This window comes from Typopeltis vanoorti, chromosome 20 (assembly GCF_054136105.1).
Source record: "Typopeltis vanoorti isolate ZY-2024b chromosome 20, IOZ_Tvanoo_1.0, whole genome shotgun sequence".
Classification (NCBI taxonomy): domain Eukaryota; kingdom Metazoa; phylum Arthropoda; class Arachnida; order Uropygi; family Thelyphonidae; genus Typopeltis; species Typopeltis vanoorti.
The window spans coordinates 80,268,981-80,286,580 of NC_143568.1; the positions used below are offsets into that span (position 1 = coordinate 80,268,981).

Below are 17,600 nucleotides of genomic sequence, written 5' to 3' on the forward strand. Positions count from 1 at the left end.
GTAATTCATAAGAATATATAACATTTGTATTTAGCATATCATTTAAATTTCCCATTATGAAAACATAATATGAAATTATATTTCAAAAGTAAGCACATAGAGATATCCTTACTCCATTACTTAAAGCAAAATATGACAATTTTGGATTTTTTAATCTTTTTCTGGTTTGTGATAACTCAGTTTGATGAAACTACACCAGTGCACAAAGGAAAGTTATTGATATTTCATCTGTCATAAAGCCATATACATACAAACAATACAGAGTAAAGTGAAACTTAGTAGTAGACTAAAGGAAGGATGGTTGCTTGCGAGAATCTTTTAACACAGAATGCCTACTAATTAATGTTTCCCATATTTGGATGGTCACAACAGTGCCATGGCACACTGCATTAACAATGGTAGCCCATAAAATTATCCTAAAAAAAGAGATCATTTGTTTCAAAAAGCAATATTATATACACAGCTAACAAGTTAGCCAATGGATGTATGTCTATAAAAAAATTAAAAAAATCTACCACACTGACTATACATATATAAAATTAAAGAATGGAATCAGAAACTACAGATTTATCTGAAGATATTCTTTCAAAAGGTAAAAAAAGAAGACTTTTAATACTATTTTAAAAGGTTAAAACAGTAACACAGTTTGGAAAGAGTAAATTCTGCTAGCAGTTTTGGTCTACTGTTTTCTTTTATTCTGTATTTGCTTCAGTCATTAGATGAAAGTGAACATAGAAGAAAGAAACTTATTTCATTTAGTAATGAAAAACTGTAAAGCCAATAGTTCTTCATTATTAAAGAAGAACTGTAAAGCCAACAGTTTATTTTAAGGGTTTCTCTCCTCATGGATAATTTTCCAAAGTCGGGCAATTTTTTTGATTACACTGAAGTCTACTAAGATAGGAGAAAAAAAAATTCTTTCTTTCAGTTAAGGAAACAGATCTGGTTGGAATAATATATATATTGTAATATATTGGAAAATAAAAATAATATATTGGAAAGAAACCATAAATACTAAAATAATACTTGTGGTATGAACCTAACTCTTTTTAGGTTCATACCACAAGTATAATTTAAAATTTATGGTTTCTTTCTAACATGTTATTTACTTTAAAACAGTATTGGTTTTCCCCAAAATTTAAAACAAATTTCATATTATATTCACTACTTAAATAAGTTTCTTTCTTCTAAATAAGACAAGAGAATTGTAATGCAAAAAAGAAATATTTGTAACTAATTATAAAAAATTATACAATTTAAGAATAAATTCTATTTTATTATATATATATATATATATATTATTTTTTTTAATCTGCTAATTTTATTTAAAATCCAATATTTATTTCAGGAGTTTTATTTATTAAGGCTACTGAAAATGTGGGTGATTTTGCTTCATTTCTTCAAAATGAAGAATTTTGAATTTTCAAAACTTACTAACTAGGAAAGATTATTCCATACCTTCCAAGGTAAACCTTAAGAAAATGAAAGTGGAAACTGCTGAAAATGTTACATCTCTATATAAATGACAGGATTCCTGGTTGTAACTTATTCTGAAGATAAAATTACAGGAGAAATCTAAGATATCTGTTCACATTTCTAGAAGGATGAGGCAGGCTGCTGATTATGCAACATTTAAATATCTGACACTAAAGAGATCTCCCAGAAAATTAGATAGTGGTCCTAGTCATTGGAAAATTTAAAATATGTTAAGGGAGCAAAGGAAACTGTTTCTCAGTTTAATGACAGGCTCAATGACACCATTTATGGATTTGATGTAAAGGCTTCAGATAATGATTTCTTAGAAAACTTATTTCAATTAAGAAATGGCTTAAAACCCAAATTAAAAGAGAATACCCATAAAAAGGGTGTTGCTACAATGAAATAAGCAGTATATATAGCATTAGCTGAAGAGAAATGTTAGTTAGCCTGAAACAAAGTTTAACTGTTTCATACAGATGTAACTGTTAAATCTTCAAAGAATTCTAAACCTTCACAAAAACTAGAAAATATGAACATTTCTGCATTTGCATTAATCCTCCATCAGGTTTGATGGAGAATTTAAGTAAACGATGAATACAAAGTTATGGAGTTGCCGTATAATAATAATGGGAAGACTCAAGAAAGTTCTGGAAGGAATAAATATAAATAATGTGATCAATTTTTTGATAAGATTAAAAGACAGCAACCCAAAATGGGGAGACTATATTGTTACAATTTATTTCATTTTTCAAAACTCTATAAGTCAAATCTAATTTCCCCTCTTCTAATTTTAGTAAACAAAAGAATTATATTTGAATGTATTGCAAACTTAAGCTCTGGGAAAAATATTCAGAAAATGGTATGAATAGCAATTCAGTTCACACTTCCAATCCTAAATGCTTCACAACCATAGTCTCTGTTAATTAAAAGCCTTTGAATATTACAAATGCAATTATTTTAGGAATTCTTATGTAAAGTACTCTTGAACACAGAAGTCCATGATACTTTTGTAACATGGAAATTTTTTTTCAGATGAACGTAATACATGAAAGATTAGAAATGTTTATGCAAGGGAGAGGTGGAAAGTTTAGACTCTTATGAGGGATTTTAATTAAGAGGATGTAGATGCTGAAGAATTTAAAGATATCTCATGAATTTTTAATTTCTCCAGTAACTCAAGTTACTGGAGAAATCAGAACTAGACTTGAGACCAATAATCCAGCTTTGAATATATAAGCACACAATAAAGACAAAGCAGCGTGGATCGATCTGCATCCCATTCAGTAGAGAACAGATTGTGAAGAAGATTCAATGCACTCTTCTCTTAGTTGACGAATGTGTGCAACAAATCCAAGATTTCTTTCAAAGATGAGTCCAAAGAAGCTTCTGTTGCTACTAGAATAAGTTTATCCTGTTCTTAATTAAGAATCATCTGAGTGAAGAGTGCATTTTTGAAAGAAGTACAAACATACACACCTTTTTCTGCAGAAAACCTGAACCCATTACTAAGAGCACATGTAGAAACACAATGAAATGTTTGCTGAAGCTGTCTTTCAATTACCCTCATGTCACAAGAGTGATTAAATTGTGAAGTCATCAACATATAGACACCACATTGTCTTGAGTCAGAAGAAGCGGTTAAGTGACCAAGTTAACTTTAATGTCAAAAACATCACTCTTGACACAGATCCTCAGGGAAACACTCATTTTTTCCAGGGCTTTTTTCCAGGTTAGCATACTACCCACTCTGACTTGAAGACTCAGATAGAGCAAGTTTTTAATAAATACAGAAATGTCCCCTCTGAGACCTAGGTTATAGAGATCTTTTAATATGCCACATTTCCAGGCTCTGTCATAAGCTTTTTCAATGTTAAAGAACACTGAAGCCAAATGTTCTCGTATCAGGAGCGAGTCTCTTATACAATTTTCTAAATGAACTAAGTGGTCCAACTTTTAAAAAAAATGTCAATGAAAGTCACATTGTGTACTGGAGAGAAGATTGCTAATTTCTAAATATCAGAGAAGGGTGGCATTAACTATTTTCTCCATTATCTTACAAAGACAGCTGGTCAAAGTGATAGGTCAGCAACTGTGTTGGCTCCTTTCCTGGTTTCAGAATGGCAATAACAATTGATTTATAGCAAGAATCTTGAAATTCTTCCTCCAAGTGTTCTATTGTACAGTAAGAAAAGGAAATGCACAGAGGATGATGAGATCATATGGCTCTAGCCTATTTGTAAAAAAAATGTTTAGCCACTGTTTCTCTTGTTATGCTTTCAATATTAAAAATTCAGGAGGATATGAAGATGTCACTGAGATGCTAGCAAAATTTCTCCCAAAGTGTCTGCAATTGCTTTTAAATCAGCAACAACATATCCATTATAGTCTAGGGTAGGAAAATGGTGCGTTTTATATCGAAATTTCACCTTCTGGAATTGATTCTACAATTTTAACAATGTTGTTTTATTAATCGATGATGTAAATTAGATCCAAGAATACTTCTGACTCTGATGTCTCACATAACATGCTTTGGCTAGAAAATGTTTAAAAGCTATTAGATTTGATGTTGGAGAGTATTTATAAAATATATCCCATGCTATGGCTTGATCTTTTTTTTGGCTGCTTGGCACTCTGGATTTCACCACGGTTTTGGACAAAGTATAAATCAACATAATGTTTTTCAAAATGGACAATACAATCTGTTACATACATCAATGCTTCAATAATAGGTGTTTCACTGACTGATTCAGCATTAAATTTTGCAAGATGGGAAAAAGTACTCCAGTCAGCCTGGCCAATTTTCCACATTGGTATTCATGCAAGAGAACATGACTCCTGTGAAGACATGCAAATAACTGAAAAATTATTGCTTCCATAGATTCTTTGACATTCCACAGCAGCAGCACCGAAAAAATGGCAGAAGGGTAGATTGGAAGATCTATTGCAGAATGAGTGGGAAGGCATATGGAAGAAGGTATTGACTCCATTACTGAGAACGAAGATGTCATGATTGTTAAGCAGTTGTTCAATGAATATACATCATTCATTCTCTGTGGGGTAGTGCTAACAAGCACTACCCCACAGAGTGTCCATTAAATCTCCCATGAGAAGTATGGGCTGAGTCAGATGCAATATAAGATTATCAGATTCCACGTCATTTAACTCATAACCCGGTGGTAAATATATTTTACATGCTGTAATAAGAAATCCCACAAATAGGTAGGTGAATTGTTACTGCTTCAAAAGCAGTATTCAGCTGAACATGATGGAAAGGAGTATGATTATCCACTAGGATAGCTACTCCACCATGAGCAGGATCATCTCCAATTCTGTCCTTGCATATAACAGTGAAATTCCTTATGGTAAGTTGGTGGAGATAGAGGAATCCCCTATGGCTGTGCCTTCATCCTGTTCATAGGTGGTCTTATTCTAGATTGCACAATAAATTCAAATATCACACCAATCCAAGGGAAAGTTCCTCAGATAAGAAATTAATAGGTTCAGCCAGGGGATTAGTTGTAAATGAAGAGACGATGACAAAACTAGCCAAAAGATCAGCAGGCCATAAAATAATGCCCTTGATTTTTGTGAGGAACTGCCAGGATTTATAAAAATCTGTTATTGTCAAAAATGTGCATTTAATAAATGCAATAAAAATTTCGCTATTCCACAGGTGGAGTCGCAATGGGTATTAATGGGCATATCCTTGAGAATTCTTGATAAACTGTACAATGAGTGGTCCTCCCAAATTTAGTACATAGTTTCTTTACAGCAGTAGTAGTACTCTGTCTCCCAGCTTACAACACCAGTAGAGAGTTCAACTGCTTGATGTGATTTTTAGTGCAAATATGACTGATCTCGATAGGTAGGGCTATGTTGTGAGAAAGAGATTTTCTTGTTAAAACTGACTCTAAACACTGCTATGACTTTGACTATTTGCTTTTGAAATACGTGATGATTAAATAAAAGGAGAGCATGATATTCAATTTGTGATAAGTTTGGCAAATACGATAAGGAATGTATTTGGCACAATAACAAAATTATGTCCTTTAGCAATAACTTGAGTCTTAGCAAAAGTTCTAGAAATATCTACAGCCACTTGTCAGTGGGGAGAGAGTGAAAAAATAGGTTTACATTTACAGTATAACAAATCAAACATCTAAGTACTGTTTTCCAATGAATGTGAATATTTGTTTTGAGATACATAAAACAATATTAAGTAGATCAGTAATGGACAGGATATTGACAACCAATTCTCTTGAACAGTCCAGAGTTGGTTCCTTACCATAAGAAATTACTAGTGTGAATGTACATGTAACAAGCTCAAGGTAAATTAACTGTCTTTTCAATTGTATCAAAAAGGAATAATATTCATACCCCAATATTTATGAAGAAGTCTCATTCATTTCTGCCTTGTTTGGAATGCTTGTTTTAGTTATATTCATGATATAAAATTATTTTCTGAATGAAGTATCTATTGCTTACTTTGAATAAATTTATGTAACTGTTTACAAGTTCTTAACTTTTAACGAATTCTGTCAATTACAGTAGGTGAGCAAATTACTAATTATAGGCATCTCAACATATTCGGAGACATAGTCAAATTAATGGAAAATTTTTTAAGACTCATATTGGGGAAAGAACAGCTATATAATTTACCACCTCTGTATTTGAAGGGTCTTTCATGTGACAAATATACTACTCTTTATTCCCACAGGGGACTACTGGTGCCAATTCTCTTGCACTTCATTATAACATATGTGAAAAAATCCTTCTAATCCTGTGGATGTATACACATTAGGATTTTCCAAGGTCTTCAACAGCACCTCCAGTTTATTTAACTCTATTTTCCTATCTTTTAAGATCACCTTGTGTTATATTATTTCCACTTGGTTGGCACATCCTCGCAAATAATGAATGCAGATGGCAGGAAAGCAGTAGAAGAAACAGTTGAATTACCATCTGTATTTCAAACTTACCTGCTATAATCATTCCTCCTTTTCCAAAGGAACTCTGGGATTTCCTTTGGCCTGCATAAATCACTCAATCTGATTATCTTCCTTAACATGGAGTTGCTCTTCTTGCACCTACTCTGTACTGCTTTCTGATGCGCAATCACCAGTTTGCTCATTACATTTCTCTTTAGATGTATTCCTTCCACAATGCTTTCTTTTTAAGCAATTCCTGCTTAATGATGCCTGGTATCTATTTAACTCCCATCTAATTTTGCATCCCAACTCTGGGAATGTAATTCAATTTTGCTTCTATCAAACATTTTCATTTCCTATGCACTACTAATGACATTTCCTCGAAGTTCTAGTGCAAATACTCGAAGTCATTTTTGCAAAATGACCACAAATACCTACTTTGTAGTTCAATACATACATCTGCAAATTGAAAACTCTACGTTCAAGGCTAACTCTCATAATAAAACTGCATGAGTAATCTCCCAATCAAAGTAACAACTTTGATTATGAGGCAAATCACTGGATTCAGCCTTCTCAAACCCCAAGTCTCTCTGATCAATTGCTGCTACAAGTAATTGTAACAGTTTTAGGCAGCTATCTTACTGACAGGCTGTGGACTCAAACTGCCCACTATACGCAGATGTTTGTTAATTTCATTAGTGAATTTCAATGCTGCTGTATGAATCACCACCCAGCATGCCTGAAGAAAGTTCCAGATTATCTAACCCTTTATCCACCGATGGTACTTAATGTATTATACTGTATATTTACACAGGCAAAGTGGATACTAGATCCAACATTATTTCAAAGCTGAATGTTTGTAGAGATGATCAAAGTTTCATAAATTGACCCGAGAGCTTCTAGGAATACAACGCTCAGCATCCCTGAGTTGCCTTAGCTTGCACTACTTAAACGACATGGACGCTGTCTAAGCTTCCATATATTTATTTTTTATTAGTGCAAGCTAAGGCAACTTGGGAATACCGAGAATTGTATTCCTGTAAGCTCTCAGGTCAACTTATGAAACTTCCATTGTTTCTACAAACATTCGGCTTTGAAATAATCTGTGATCTAATATCCACTTTGCCTATGCAATTTTACATCGTCGAAATGAAGCCTTATGGCTCTTCTTTTAGTATTATACGTTTAAATTTTTATTTATTTTTTGTGTGTAGGTAGGAATTACATAAAAACTGGTCATAGCTGCATAAAATCCATTCCCCCTCCAAGCCCTTTCTTTCTTTCAATATTGTTGCCTGCTTGGTTAGCCAAGTGATTAGCATATCCACTCTACAGCCAAAAGGTTGCAGGTTCGAATTCAAGCATGGGCATGGATGTTTGTGATTGTCTGTGAAAATACTAGTGGTGGTAGTTGTGGTTCACTGTATTTGGTGAATTGAGTTGTGGAGATGGAGAGTTTGTGCCCTCCCTCGATGAGTCTTTGGACTCCTTGGAGGTGTCACGCAATAATAATAATAAATGTCTTGATAGTGATTGCTCCCACCATGCTCACTAGCTCAATATATTCCACAGACATCTTCCTTTTGCAGACAACCTCAAATGTGCTATTCTCTTATGGTCCTACTAATATCTTACACACATCTCATGTATATAATTTATTACTTCTATTCTCATGATTACAATAACTACTCTGTCAACCACTTACTTGTCCCTCTAATTTTTTGCACATTCTAAAGTGACCAATGTTAGAATATTCTTCCCAAAGCTTTTGGCATTAGAATGCCTGCTATGCAATGACCTTAGGCTCAAAAGTTGCACTGTTTCCATTACAGACCATCTCATTCCAATCAGTTACCTGTTATGTTGCAGTTGTAATCTTCAGAAATAGTGTTTGTCCTTAAGTTTTGACACTTATTTCCATCCTGATAGCGATACTGCTTCTACAAATTCAGTCTTTCTCTAACCAACACTTTCTGGACTCAGGAATTAGTTTCTAGAGAAATTAACCTCAAATCCATTCAAGTGTAGCTCATTATTCATATATGGTCTTTGGTCTATCAAAATTGCTCCATACATAAGCAAATTCACCATTTTGCATGTAACTTATGCACTGATTCATTTTCTATAATAATCCTTCTCAATTTGCACTTATCTGTGGCATTAGAAAGCATTTATATTAATATACAGGATATTGTATTTTCATTTTTATTTTTGCCAGAATGAAGGTCTTTTAGGCTTTATTAATAATTTACCTTATGCATGCATCTACCAAGAGTTTACTTATGAATAATAGTTTGAAATTGCTGTTAGGTCAGTGAAACCTTATCTTTTAGGTAGTGCAAACCAAGACACTTCCGTGTTGAAGATTATATTCTCATGACAGGAAAGTTTGAATCTGGCTAAAAAATAAACATGGATATATAATATTCTTTATATTAGTAACATATTTTTGCCAGAGTGAAATCTTATAGGCTATATATTTAGTAATTTCTGAAAATTTTGACATAGTTTAAAAATAAAACATCAAGAATACAATAATGAAATTTTATTTTGCTGCAACATTTTGTAGTAAAGTAAGATATGTGCTCAATGTTAGTATATGGGATTTTTAGCACTGTTACAGTTTTAAGTTGTAACTCATTTGCTCATTCATGTTCAAATTCGGTAGTAATGTCAGCTACATCCACTATCATTAATAATGAATGAAAGGGGGGAGGGGAAAGTTAACACTTTATTGACTTACTGTACTGATGTCCAAAACTTGTGGAGGAACACTATTTCTGAAAATTACAATAGCAAATTCCAACAAATCAGCTTCTGACAATTTGTATAACTGATGATTTCGAGTAGAAAGTGGATACACATTCAAATTTTCGAATCATGCAAAGGGGTCATGTGGTAACACTCAACAGAATATAAGACAAAAGGCTGAGCTAAGCAAATTGTGTTTGAAGGAAGCTCTTTTCATGAAAGAATAAAGTTGCGGATTTGGATGCCTTGTAATTTCTCAAAGACATCACGAGATGATTTCATGTGGGTAAGAATTATTGGAAAGCTTGAAGAAAGCTGCAGAATTATTGATATTGCCAGAGAGTTTGGAATCTCACATAGTGCTTATCCAGGCTCTAGGCAGTGTTTCAAACCAATACAATGTTCCAGAAATTTGCTAAGAGGTCACCCTTGCTCTACCATGGAGCACGAAGACGATTTTTTGGTTATAACAGCAAAACGAAATTGATGCGCTACAACAGGTCAGCTCCATTCAAGCACAGGTATAGAGATACCTTGACAAACTGTGGCAAGTAGGCCTATATTCCTGTAGTCTGCATCCCTTTATCCACAGCTCATCCATAGAGCACAGGTTTTCAGTGGAGTTGTATGCATAAAAATTGGATAAGACACCAATGAGCTAATGTACTCTTTACAGATTAGTAGTTCTAGTCTTTCCTCCAATTCTAGACAACACTCGATCTGGAGTAAAAGTGGTACTGCTTACCATCACAAGAATTTTTAAAAGGGATAGATATGCCAGTGCTGGGGTCATAGTATGGGGAGGCATTATGCTTAATGGATGCACTGAGATACTAGTGCTAGAAAAAAGGGATTATGACTGGTGACAATACTGCAACAAAGTTCTTCAATGTTGTTTGATTGTTCTGTTGTGCTGTAGACGAAGCATTAATTTTTATGGATGACAATGGCACACTGCATCGTAAACAAACAGTGGAGATGCTTCTGGAGACCAAGAATATTAATCACATAGTGGCCAGCATGCACCCCAGATCTTAACCCCATAAAACACATTTGGGACACAACAGGAAGAACGCATTGCTGCTTGAAATTCCCTCCATAAAACAAACAAGGAGGAGTGGGTCAGTTTGCTTCAACACCTGTATCACTCTTGGTGGTAAGCATGGTATGGCATTGTGAGAGCTACATCACAGTTTAGGGTGGATACATTCCATACTGAAATGTCTCATCACATAGTTTTCTGTACGCAGCTTACATTAATTCCTTAACTACATCTTTAGGAAAATTTTAACTTTTGCTATAAATGTACTGGAATTTAATTTGCACAAAATTTATAGCACATTTTTTGTGTAATATAATTTATTAGTATGTTGGCAATAAATTTATGTGCACATGTGGCTGTAATCATGAAAATTTTTTTCATATACAGGTAAAAATGTAGTTCGTTCTTAGCTTTTGGACACCAGTGTATTAACTTGGTTTTGTAGCTGTCTCAGAGCCAGTGCTATTGAAAGCAAGAAAGACATATTTCCTTCTAGCAATCTATCTTCATACTCAACACTGCAGAGACCAGAAATTAACTTAGTCAATTGTCTCTGAACCCTCTCCAACAAGTCATCATCCTAAATTAAGGGGATAAAAATCCCTTATTATTTTACAGCCAGTATGCAAAACTCTGAGATCGAAAACTACGATCTAAGAGTTCGGCCGTTTGGCTTTTTATCTAAGTCATCATCCTTTTGAAAACCAGGTAATCAATTCTGTGCATAGTAATCCATATGTAGTCTGATTAAAGCCTTATACAACAGAATCATAACATCCTTATATCTATATGTCAGTGTTCTCTGCATCATTGTCATAATCTGCTGTCCTCACAATTTTAGCAAAATATCTCCAAAATTTCAGGTCAGCATTCACCACCATCTAAGATATCCCCACCAATCTTATACTCTGTATCTTATCTCTGCATCTCAAATTTTAAAACCTTACACTTTGAAATATTGAACTGGGATCCCCACACACTTACTTATCCACCCAATCTATTCAAGACCTCATCCATTTTACTCCTCAAAACTTTTCCCAACTCTGCATCATCTGCAAATAACTGCCACCAATCAAGCTTTTCCCAATGTCATATACATACAAAATAAACAACAGCCCCAAAATAGACCGCTGAGGCACACCACTACTGACTTTCTTTTTTTTTGGGATACTGCTGCCCCAAATGTAACTTGTTGATCCCTGTCAGGTAGCAAATTAGTGAATTGTATTGTTAAATTGCTATCCAAACCAGTTTAGACAAGCTTATAAAAATTCAGAAAAATGCAGCTAGAATCATATGCGAACTAAGGAATACAACTACTGGATTGAATCCAGCTCCTTTGAAAATCACAGTGCAAAAAAACTTACTAAATTTGTAATAAAGAAAAAAATCAATAATGCATAAAATCATGGAAAATAAAATTCCCTTAGACTGTTCAAATAAAATAGCCAACTACCCAGCATTTCCTCCAAACCAAGACAGGAAAAATATAGTTATTACCCTCGCTACCAGCCAAGACGTCTATAGACGTCAATGTTATCATGGATGCGAAGTGCATATTAAAATTGTAATACCATTGATATTACATTGAAATATATGATGGATATGAAGCGCATGAGAATGTGTATTTGATCCATAATGGCCGGTAAGGTAGTTAATATATTTTCCATATTTTGAAATAGGGAAACATGAGAGAGAAAAAAAGCCTAGAAAACCATGAAATTTTGAGATCATTAGCTCTCTCTCAAAAATAATGAAATATGGATCTGATCCAATAAAAATCTACACAGATGGCTCCAAAAATGCAAATGACAATTCTGTATAAATGGTATACTTATCTGTGACTTTCAAAATATAGAACTAAAAACAACAGTATAGGATGCAACTCATACCATGCAGAATTAATAGCCATTAACACAGCACTGCAGCATTTGGATAAACAAAACCCAAAGGAATTTATATTTTTCACAGATTCCTTAACAGCCCTTCAAGTTATTAAGAACTGCTACATTAGCCACCAAGAAATACACTTACAGACATATCAAAAACAAACTATATAAGGATTCCCGAAATAATTTTTCAATGGACTTCATCTCATGTGGGATTAAAGGGAAATGAAACTGTATATGAAGTAGTAAAAATGGCTGCAACATCAAGTGATACGACAGATTTTGATCTTTTTAAAACTACTCAAAACGAAAACATAAAAATAATGATTCTCCAGGACATGACTCACCACTGGCATCGAGGAAGCATCATGCTGCATTTACTAACTTGTATGAATATTTCTAAATGTGAACTTTATAACCACCCAGAAAAGGTGCTTTATAAAATACATGAATTTGACCTCTATGACCTAGTGTAATAATACCATGGAATAATAAAATCTTTTGGTTCCAGATGTATTTTTTTATTCCAGTCCATTCAATAATTGAAATTGCCCATAATGATCATTCTTTCCTTATTAGGCATACTAATTTGCCTATATTTTCTTTTCACCACCCCCAATATTACCTGTCTACCTTCACTTCACACCATATTGCTTCAAAACCAGTCACTATTTGCTCCTTGCATCTCAACCATTGATGGGCACAACTCCTCTGCCAACATCAACACTCCTTTTCTTTTTCTGTTTCCACAAAAAACTCCATATCCATCCATCTCTATTCCTGTCGGCATGTCATCCCTCATCCTACCACATCTCGATTATTCCAATAATTTTTGGGTGAATAAACTATCAATGCTTCAATTTCGTTCTCCTTATTTCAAATACTTCTGGCATTAGCTCATTTCTGGTTCTATAATAAGTCTCACTAACCCACTTATTAGATATGACTCCTCCATACTCAACCCCCAGCCACTATTTTCTATCACTGATATTATACATAACTGTCAATTTTTAGGTAATGTTACTTTTCCATCTTCAGGGAACATAAAATTAATGATATGTGCATGCAGGCACTAACACTGAACAAATATGGCTGAAGACAACAACTGAAGTCGGTCCTCGAGTCCTAAAGGGTGTCACCTAGTGGGGCTAAATTGGGTAGTAGTCTTGGCTGTTGGGCTGATGTTCTAAGAATGCAAGCCTCCCATATTTGGGGCAGTCTCATGCATCCAAATTTGTTGAGGTTTGGGGAGTTTTTTTTAGAGCTGAGGCTGATTCCAGGAATAATCTCTCATATTTATACTTGCTACGGCGAAGTAAGGTAGCTTTCTTCCAGTGTATTTTGTGGCAGGTGTTCAAAGCATGGTCAGCAAGTCCTGAGTGGCTGTATTCGTGGAAACTGATATAATCCTTATGTTCAGATATCCTGATATTAGCTGTCCTGCCTGTAGTAAGACTATTTGCAACTACAAGGGACCTGGTATACTCCAGGTAGGTCTAGGGGAAGTGGATAAGAGATGCCAATTTTTTATATGGTTTATAACAAGTTGTCAAGTCATATTTTTTTAGGATTTTTGTTAGTTTTTCAGAAGTACCCCAGATATAAGGGAAGGTGATAGAGATTTAGAGTAATCTCTGTTATGAAGGGGGTGGAATTTTTTTTCCCATCCATATTTGCTTAGTGTTAGTGCCTGAGTGCACGTATCATTATTTTGTGATCCCTGAAGATGGTAATGTTACATTACCATCTTCAGGATGGTAATGTTAGTTTTTCAGAAGTACCAAGAGTATAAGGAATGGTGATAGATTTAGAGTAGTCTCTGTTATGGAGGGGGAGGTTGAGGTTAATTGGTTTTAATATTTTTTGGATTTTATGGAGGTTGTAGCCATCGACTACAAAGATGTTAAGAATATGGTCAAATTCAGTGGTAAGAGCATTGTTATCTGAACTGATTAATTTTGCCCTGTTATATAGGGTTTTTATAATCCCATATGGTTGGGGGGGGGGGTGATTGCTGGAATAGGATAACTGAACATAAAGATTATATCCGTTTCCATCAATACAGCCACTCAGGACTTGCTGACCATGCTTTTGACACCTGCCATAAAATACGCTTGAAGAAAGCTACCTTACTTCACTGCAGCAAGTATAAATATGAGAAATTATTCCTGGAATCAGCCACAGCTCTAAAAAACTCCCTAAACCTCAACAAATTTGGATGCATGAGACTGCCCCAAAATTCGGAAGCTTGCATTCTTAAACATCAGCCCCAACAGCCAAGACTACTACCCAATTTAGCCCACTAAGTGGCACCTTTTAAGACTCTAGGACAGACTTCAGTTGTCTTCAGCCATATTTGTTCGATGTTAGTGCCTGAGTGTACATAATAATTTTACGTTCCCTGAAAATGGTAATGTAACATTACTGAAATATAGGAAGTATTAATTACAGTTTTTTTAAATTAATATAACAGTATACATTGTCTTTACTAAAAATTGACAGTTATGAATCACCAACATAAGTTTATCTATAAGAATTACTGATATTATACCTCTTTCCAAACCTAAATGTTAACCCCACATATTATTGACTATCTCAATCCTTTCTTAAACACTCACATATCCTCCTGAAACTATCCTCCAACACTTCTCATAGTGTCATTCCTGTCCACCCTACTCCCCCCCCCCTCATTTCCCTGTCCATTTTGTGTTCCTTCTCTTCACTTATGTCACATTCTTCTTCTTCTTCTGCTCTTCCACAACATCTCCAGTTTCCTCAATTCTTCAATTCACTTTAGTTGTTAATTTCTCTTGTGACAACAGTTTTTCCAGTTAACTTGCACACTATATTTAATTCATTTAAATGTATCCCATCTTTTTTTATACAGCTCCACCTGTCCCTCAACTACAAGGGACCTGGTATACTCCAGGTAGGTCTAGGGGAAGTGGATAAGAGATGCCAATTTTTTATATGGTTTATAACAAGTTGTCAAGTCATATTTTTGTCCCTCAAATTCAACCCATGCAATGGGTTGAATTTGAGGGACAGGTTCAACACACAAAATGAACTCCTTTCTTCCTACACAACTCTGCTAGCATACCATTCATAATCTTCTCAACTAATTATTATCAATAACTGGCAGGTGCATTTCTTGCTCCTAGAGAATTTTATTTCACTTAATTATAAAATAATGATCATTTGCTCCAAATTAATCACCTGTGTACAAGTTTTAGGTTAACTTTTATTCTAAATTAAGTTCTGTTTATTGTTAATTCAAAATCTTAGTTAAAAATTACTTCATGGAATGAATGCTTAATTTCTACACTTATAATTCTCTTTGCCATATTTGCCATCAATAGTTTGATGGCAAAGATTGCCATTTCTAATTTTATTAAATACAGCAAAAATCAAGATTTAAAGCATATATTAGGTGCCTTGAACTGATATGAGCACATCAATATTTTACAATTGAAGATTTTTTCTTTTTTTCAAACAATTAAGTTGTTTTGAGAAAGGGATATAGGGTGCCATACCCCTCAGAAAGAAAAAAATGCACACATTTGAATTACAGTATCAATTAACTCAATGAACCTTGTAATGATTCTATAAGAATTAGGAGTTTTAGAAATTAGTTTTCTTTCTAATTTTCCTCTCCTACAGCAATCAAAAATAAATTAAGCATTATGTACAAAACAGAACAGCACAATCAGTGTTATCTTTATAAAAAAGTGTCATGACCACCAAAGAAGAAAGCTTTGTCAACTATATCAGCACCTTGAGTGACAAAATAATTGCATACATGAAAAATAAGCATTCTTCATTAATTAAGAGGGTTACAGTTTATATACTTGAGTGCATGACTACTGACAATCTAAATCACTCAATGAAAATAAACTGTACTAATAAGAGCCAACAGGCTTCACTTCGGCAAAGTAAAATTATTTAAAATTAAGTAGATATTGAATACCACATTATTTCTTAGCCGAATAAGAAACTCAAAGATAGGAAATCTGATCTAAGAGTTTCATGTTGAATATAGCTCTTATGTCAGTAATTGTATTTGTACACCTTTTGGCAACTCGTACAATAAAGAAATAAGCTCTGACTATTGTAACCTTAGTATTACATCTAGGTCTACCTACTCACTGATGAGACCTCAAAAAAGGTCAAAACTGGTCTGGGTAGTGACCTTCTCTCATAATGTAGAACAGTAATACATCTCCTAGGAGCTGTGTTTTATATTATGGGAAAATATTAAGGACAGTGATCGGATCTTGCTCCAAATTTACTACAAGCTGCCTGGCATCGCACTACCAGGTGTTGGCTTACGCTTGGACTCGCCGTACTTTATATAGTTTTCTATATTCGGCATGAAACTCTTAGATCAGATTTCCTATCTTTGAGTTTCTTATTCGGCTAAGAAATAATGTGGTATTCAATATCCACTTAATTTTAAATATATATATTTCCTTCTAAATAAGGCGATTCCATATATACTAAGCAGAACAAATTGTTTATGAAAAGCTAATACTCCGAGGATTGCAATGAAATAAAAGAAATCCCAATATCTTGATGGCATTTTTAGGGAATGATATGAATGATGCATTCGATATAGTATAAAGAATTATATTTAATTAGCTTAATATTCTGTAATAATATGATTTATTTGATACTAATAATAATTACTCCAGAAAAACAAAATAGAAATTTTTAAAAATTAATATATTTAGAAGAAAACCTTTAGAGAACAAATATCCTAACAGATACATAAGATAAAAAATGTTTTTAACTTATGTATATTTTTATCTTTTTATATACAATTGCAGTAAACCACACTAATATTATCTAGATACAAGCAGATGCAATGTTCGATAATCTGATTTCCATACATTTTGTGCATTAAACATTATTATAATGACACTTCCTGCAATGTACAATTGTTGGTTGTAATATTTTTATTATATAAATGTATTATTCATACATTTGACAGCAAAGGTTGGTCGATTGGTAGAGTTTCCGCTTCTAATGGCTCACACAAAAAGTTAAGCAAGTCTGAGCACAATTAGTAGTTGGAAGGGGTTCAATCAAGCAATGCTGTTGCCACTCTGCTGAGGACTGGCCATTCTCACAGGGTTAACTTCGGCCTGTAAACTGACATATGTCAGACATCTGTACCCTCGAGGGCACGTGGGGGATATGACATTCATACATTTTCATTTTATAAAATAATATGATTCAAAGCAGACTGATACTGTCTTCATAGTAGTTATTCTTTGTATGTAAGTACAAAGGCATAATTAAGATTAATCCTAATCAGAGGTAACCTTCTCAGTGTATTACATGGCCACAAAATTACGTCTAAGCAAAATATATTAGCAATTACATGTAAATGAGAATGTAACCATGTTTCTTCATCCAACAAGTTGGACTCTCCACCTTTGTAAGAGATCATCCTAATTAAAAGATGACAGTCCTTCTTCAAAACCAGTTCTAAAGCTAAGAGAAACCAAA

General features: G+C 34.0%; 1 protein-coding gene across 11 annotated transcripts in view; it reads right to left on the minus strand.

Moving 5' to 3' along the window:
- The window catches only part of RhoGAPp190 (Rho GTPase-activating protein 190), a 723,033-nt gene that overhangs the window by 74,872 nt on the left and 630,561 nt on the right, over positions 1 to 17,600 (minus strand). The gene's annotated exons all lie outside the window — the stretch shown is intronic.